General features: G+C 35.5%; 1 protein-coding gene across 8 annotated transcripts in view; it reads left to right on the forward strand.

Annotated features, from left to right (window-relative positions):
* Positions 1 to 7,236, forward strand: part of LOC108756801 (protein turtle-like) — a 264,529-nt gene that overhangs the window by 92,555 nt on the left and 164,738 nt on the right. The window lies entirely within an intron of this gene.

Here is a 7,236-nt window from a genome sequence, read left to right on the forward strand (position 1 = left end):
CTGTACAAATGAATTCGGTATTTAATCGGAATGAATATTTGCAATGAAAATATTTTCTATGTACAATAGATAGAAAATATCTACGTAGAAATACCATAAAAGAGAGATAGATTTACAAAGAAATTATATCTTTATTGCTAAAAGATCTCTTTTATTATTACGGTAAAAGAAGCCTTCGAGCTTCAATTTGAGAAGTTCCATCGTATATCCCCTTTTATGTTTTATAGTTTTGATTAATCAAACAAAGTGTTTATATGGATATGGCCATATAAGCGAATGGAGATAGCGTATTTTCCAGCGGGTAGTCTCTCGTTATCCCATAATATGTTTATATCCTTTTACCCTTTCTGCGATGCCACAGGCATCGTCATTAGAGATGCGCTCTGCGAGCAAGGATAACCTCAATATCTCCTTGCTTCTCCGCCCCTAGATCGGTGTTCTGAAAGCTTCGTTCCCCCGCGGAACATCCAGATTATGGGTTTATTATAAAAGCCATATCCACGTCGCACTTTACCCAACTGGGTCGTTTTCCAACCTGACCTGCGACATCCGCAACAACATGTCACACTGGCGATGGTGTTCTCTATGAGTTTACTTACGTACAACTTGCCAAATGGTCGTCACTCTAAACGAATCAACACTGTATAATTTTATTCACAGATATATACTTGTATTGTTCCTCTCGATCTTCTCTTTATTCAAAGTCGTTTCTTAAATGTAAAGACTTTTTATCCAGAAAGGAGACGACTTATCTGATCTGCAAAGAACTTTGAAGGTTTGAACTTTTAGTTCAATTTTTTAGATCTAAACTGCTTCCAGTTTTTAAAGATGCGAAGTTAAGGTAAGAAAATGAGAAAAAAGTAAATCGAATGAGATCCGCGGGGTTGATAGACTCTCTGTGCTTAACTTAATAAACACCTAAAATTACATTCGCGCGCTTATATTATGTAAAAGCTTCGCTAATTAGGCTTGTTTAGCCGAGTCGCGTTACAATTACTTTTGTCGCGATGCGAACGATCTAACAGAGCTGATCGAAGGGTGTAACTATTAAATTGGTATTTCATCCAGTTACACTATTGCGGGCAGCCCTGTTCTGTAATTAACGAACTTTGATATTGACCGATATACCACGAGCAGTGCATCGATGACGCGCAGCGACATGTAGAGTCTGTGCGATCTGCATAAAAGAACCAACTGCAATTTGACAAAAGATATAGTTTGATTAGGACGACATCTATTAAAGGATTGAACCTAAGAACGACCTTATAGAATCTACACTATTATTAATGAATGAATGTGTTATCACTGAAAGTTCAATGTACGTTGATAAATAGGGATGTAGTATTTTTCGAAATGTCGCATATAAATTTACGAAGCGCGTTATACATGTGCCGAATGTCGCCATATTTTTTTTTATTGAAAAACGCGTTGAAATATTATGCCATTCTTTAGTCTTTCGCCTGACAAGTCTATTTATTGCCCCGCTTAGAGTAGTAAGAACTTAATAGAGCGATTCATAAAAACGTTCACGGCAATTGTTGGGTCGATAATTATTGCCGGAGTTATTCACGGAAAATGAGATGGGGCGGGGCAGAATCGGGATGCCATATGAAAAGAGGATGAAAAATTTATATAGTATATATAAAAAAAAAATACAAAGATTGAACAAACTGAGAAAGAAAGGTGTCGGCAGCAAACAAAAGGGTAGAATGTTTGTTGACTTTAGTATGAACGAAAAAATAAATTGGTCGACACTTGCCGAAGGTTAATTCTCAAAAATCGAGAGAAGAACACGAGCGAGTGACGACAGAGCATCCCTTTTCTTCCTCGCTAGTTCCTTTTGATGACACTTTTGCTTGCTCACTTGAAAGAGACATGGAAATGAAAGATAGGAAGAACTGGTAGTCGTTACACCGCAAAAATGTCGATAGTTCACGGTACGTAATTCCAATGAATTCGTCTTCTAGATATTTTTATATAGGAAAATATAAGAATTCTATAAACAGGTTTTATTGAAATATGACATAGATTATTAGAGTATGATAGTTCTAGTTATATTAGATTAATATTGCGACACATAGCGCAACTAAAATTTCGGCGCTGACTCCTAATTGCCCTGTCTAAACAATGTATTGTTAATTTATTATATATGAGAATTATATAATATCATATAAAATAATATAATTAATATTATACAATATAATATTATATAATATAATATTTATATTTGGCGGCGTTAACTTTTGGATAGGTATTTTTTATAGAATACTCGAATATTTTTTCCAAAATTTCAGAAGTTTATATTATATAATATCTTGTACATTCAAAAAAAAGTGTTTAAATCATGTAGATAGAGAATTATAAATTATACAATAAGAGTTTTAAGATATTAAAATGTTTCATTCTTATCTCCATTTTGTAAATACTTAAAGATGTTTTATTTTAAACTTTTTCAATAAATAGAACACTATGTGGATTTAAAACACATTTGAGTGTATACTGTTTCACTTAGCGTTTCTTGAGTATCATCCTTCCTCCGAAACCAGTGTTTTATCATTTGCTTCAAAGGATTCTTGTTCCTGAGAAGAGAGAAAGCTAGCAAATGAATTCATTAATGTACTTCCGGACGTATCTCTAGGTCTCTTCTTCATTCATTGGACTAGTCGTTGATATAACCCTTCTCGTTCTTCGCCGCCATTTCTCCACTTTCCGGAGCTTCGATTGGATTTTATAGAGCGGCTGTTAATTATTCTCCTACGACCTCTTTTCCGCCACCACACTCCTCGTAACCTCCGCGCACCTTAGAAATATTAATTTCTCAATTTCCTGTGAATCGTTACGGTACTCTCTTCGTCGGAAGCTTTAATTGCCGCGATTAAATTAGACATCGACGGCTCGAGTAGGAGTAGAAAAGAGAGAAAACGAAGAACTCGACAAGAACGTAACGAGTGACTCGCCTGAAAATTAGACCGATTGAGTTAGGTGGTGAATTGTCATTGAATTGATGTTAGAGGTAACTAATTTGAGAACTATCGTTTGCTTTTATTAATAATATTCCAGTAATAACAAGAAAACATTAGAGACGTGTAGAATATAATTATATAAATTAACAATTACTTCGATAAAAATAAAAATATATAATCTATCGTATTACATTAATCTACGAAAATTTAGAAGCCTGAAGTAATGGAAAGAAATACAAACATCAAATGTCATAACATCATATTAATGTTTAAAAGAATAGGAAAGTCACTATAGTGACACTGAAACAGTGTCATATTTTAAGATAAGAAATACAATAAAATTATAATGAATTGTACTCAAGGAAAAGCTGTGGAATTTCAAAAATAGACCCCCGCTCTATGAAGGTTAATGAACGTGAAAAATGAACGCAATCTATTCTCAGTTTGACTCTTTGAATCCTTCGTAGTCATAGATATTGTCTGGGTAGCATAAAAAAATCGATTGTTCCGAACAGCGCATGGTGACCGAGTGAATTTGAACATCTCGTACAGTATACATATATTTTTGCTACGTTTTACGCGTTTGCACTTTTAGCGGGCTTACTTTTGCGAACGTTGCTGCGTTATCTGCGAAAAGGCGATCCCGCCAGTGGCTTTAGTTTTCCTGTGGCGAGGAGTGCAAAAATCCGATTAGTGGAGAGCACCTCGAGCGTGGCGCTTATAAGGGGTGTGTGCACATCCGGACCGGAAAGGGCGGGTGCGTGTTAGCGGCTAAAATGGATATGGTATAATTCACCAGACCTTCGAACCGTCCGCGCTGTTCTCCGAACTTTGGCGTTAACCACGAATGTGCACAAGGCCATCAAAAGTATGCCATTAATTTATACAAATATAATATATTATAGTCACTCTCTAAAATCTTTGAATCGGAATCTAATTCTAAAGAGTGAAATCACACTCTTGAAATTTGACAATTGAAAAAACCACTCTTTTTCAACACTCTTGTTCAATTGTCATTCTTTGAGCGGTCATTCTTACCGCCGTTCTCTTCTTATTTTAAGACCATCTTAAGCAACGTCTTAAGATGCTAATACAACCCTCTGAATGATTTATGTTATCTTAAGACTGTACTTAAGGGGACCCTAAAGTGAATCTGTTTTATCAATTTTTCCAAACAAGTATTTTTCTAATTGCCTTTACAGATTAAAAAATCCTTTTCCATAATTAAAGTATAAACAATAGTATAATTCAAATCGGTCGACTTCATGCCAAAAACGAAAAAAAGTTGGAAAATTACAGTTTTGTTACCGACTTTTAACGTCCATTTGTAATAATGTTTGCTTTATATACGAGTTTTATATTTCGTACGTATAAAACAATCTTAATTTGAATTAGAGATTACATGAACAATCAATGTTTGCGAACTTAGAATTAGGTTTAGATACTTAATACGGAAGATTAGTTAGTTAGAAAATTTGTACGTTTGTGTGAGTGCGATATTGATGTAATATATAAAAATATGTCAATGTGTCGCATTTTATCAGTAAAATAACGATCTCATCAGAGTTTGAGTTTCACTTTAGGATCCCCTTAAGACAGTCTCAAATATAAGAATCTAGGATCCCCTTAAGACAGTCTCAGATATAAGAATCAACTATAAATACCGGCCTTTGTCACTCTTTAGAATTAGCTGATTCAAATCGAAAGATTTTAAAGCGCAGATAACATGCTTCTGTTTCTGCGTATTCCTTTTATTTTCTCGTATATACGCATTGCTTGTAACCTTTTCTCACCTTCTCTGTCTGCGATCGTTTCTCAAATGCAAGTTTAGCTCTGGAAGTGACGATCGATAATACCCTTATCAGACGGCGTGTGAGTCTTGCAGCGCTTGCAGTAATGGCTGGAGGTCGATAAAACGGCATACCGCTGGATATTGGTGGCTTAATAATTAATATTAATAGGATGGGATCTCACGCGATGCAGAAAACTTTTACATCGATGCCTAAATTGCTCACGCAGAAGATTGAGAATATTTTATTCGCACCTAAAAGTAGCATTATGAAACTGCACAACTTTTCGATTATAAAATAATATCGTAAGAGTACACAATGATGTATTAGTGAAATTATGATCGAGTGAAACGATACAAAAGATTAAATGTAAATTCTTGTAATAAAAAAACTAATCTTATATATTTCGCGATATCTCTCTTTTATTTAAAGAAAAGTTCATTCGTTTTTTCACAAAAAAAAAAAGGAAGTAAACGCAGTTTCTTAGCTTAGAAAGACGACCTGGTTGGAAGTAGGGTAGGAAAATAGGAAATCAGAGACGCTCGATTTCATTTGGTATTGGTTGCTTCTATTTTTCTTTTCAATCTGTACGGAAAGTAGTAAGTAACGTTATCAGGCCAGTGATAACGGTCACAAGCGTCGTTTGTCTTTCCATGGATGCGCAGTAAAACGAGTAGTTACTGTTACAAATGTGCACTTGTTCTCATTTCACAATTACTTCCTTCCAATTATCTCACTTACTGTTTCATCGTCTTTTTACTACGCTTAGATACATGCTGATCTACAAATAGCGCAATGCCGCCAACGCGCGGCTTTTTTTAGCTCTCAATCCATAATTGCAATAAACACGAGCCAATAATCGACCAGTATCTCTTAATATTAGTCTCTTATAACGATGACATCTCGTAACATAGTGAGTTTTATCGGAAAATCTTGAATACTTGCGAGTAAAACAACTAAACTTGACAGTCTACGAGATATATTTTGAGATATATTTTCATTCATCGGATATTTTTATCACTATCAAATCATATCTTTTTAGCTATTAACCCCCAACTACAGCTATGTAAACTATATCAAAATTAAAGCGTCTTGTTTGAAATACAGAAATTTGATTAGAACAACACCATTTTTTAATTAAAAGAAAGTTTTTGTAATATCAACCAAACTACGGTTATTCGTACAAAACATTTCTCTCAGTGCATACAGCGATTGATAGAGAAAGATTCAAGTTTTTTATCTTCAATTTAGAACCTTATAATACCAATCGTACAGATTGCATAATCTAAAAGATTTCGATTCGACCAAATAACCCGTTATTGTCGAAGGTTAAGATGTTGGCTATTACTACGGAATAATGAGCAAGATTGAAAAACCATGTGGTGTGGAGGCAATTGCGGTTTCCACTTTTCGTTATCGTGAAACTCAAAGTACCGATGGTGAATGATTGAAAGGCACGCGACCGATTTCATTCACGTTCAGTTATCTTCTCTTATTCCCACCGCTGCTTAAGGAGGGATGGACGGTCACCACGACAGGAATACGAAGAAAGCGGCGTTCCCGGATGACGAAGGTTATGCGAGGGGAATGAGAATCCTGCCGTGGTATTAGCTAGGGAATTTTCTATTTCAGATTCCGCGAATCCATTTTATCTTAAACTTCGTAATTCCATACCGCTCCGCTACCCTTCCTCCATGCGTTTCGAGGCACGAAGGAATTCACCTTCGTGACTTTTCTATCCCACTGGGTATTCTCTATCCTCGACCTGCCTTTGCCGGCAGTCTTCGTCTCTCACAACGGCCGAAGGGAGAAAGGGGGAGGAATAGATGGACATTTTTATATTTTCCAGCGGGTCGCGGGAACGGCCGTTGTGCCGCCGCCAACTCGGATTTTCCGCCCCCGTGATATTGGACAGCAAAAGTTAAAATTATCCGTATACTCGTGCACGCGCGAGCGAAGTAAAGCGGTTGCTCGTTTATCTCGCGTTTTTAAATCGCGCGATGCGGAAATGTTCCAAAGTTAAAGTGCCACGAGACAGGGTAATCGATGGAAAACCTTTCACGTATTCATGTACTATCGATTAATATCAATTTTGATATACGCAATCGTTGCAACAGCTCCAAACAGATCTTTTTAAATCTAATGTATGTATATCACATAATAAATCGTATTGAATTTATGCGCACATGGTAGAAATGTAGCGTGCCAAAAATAAAAGAATGCCATTTACCAGATATATTTTGCCAAAATTTTGCGTTAAACATTTTTATGCCATAAACATGTCATTAAAATGATGAATTAAATAATTATATATATGACTGTTGCTTTACAAGTATTATTATCAACTCTTTATAGGCGCTTTGCGGAACAGAACCAAAAAATCACGAATATATGCATCAGAAAAAACTTCAATAAGTACATAAAAATAATAAAATTTCCGCGTTTTTTATGCCAAAAAGATAAAAAAATGAAAAATATGCTAA

The sequence above is a fragment of the Trachymyrmex septentrionalis genome, unplaced genomic scaffold, assembly GCF_001594115.1.
Source record: "Trachymyrmex septentrionalis isolate Tsep2-gDNA-1 unplaced genomic scaffold, Tsep1.0 scaffold13, whole genome shotgun sequence".
NCBI classification, from domain to species: Eukaryota; Metazoa; Arthropoda; class Insecta; order Hymenoptera; family Formicidae; genus Trachymyrmex; species Trachymyrmex septentrionalis.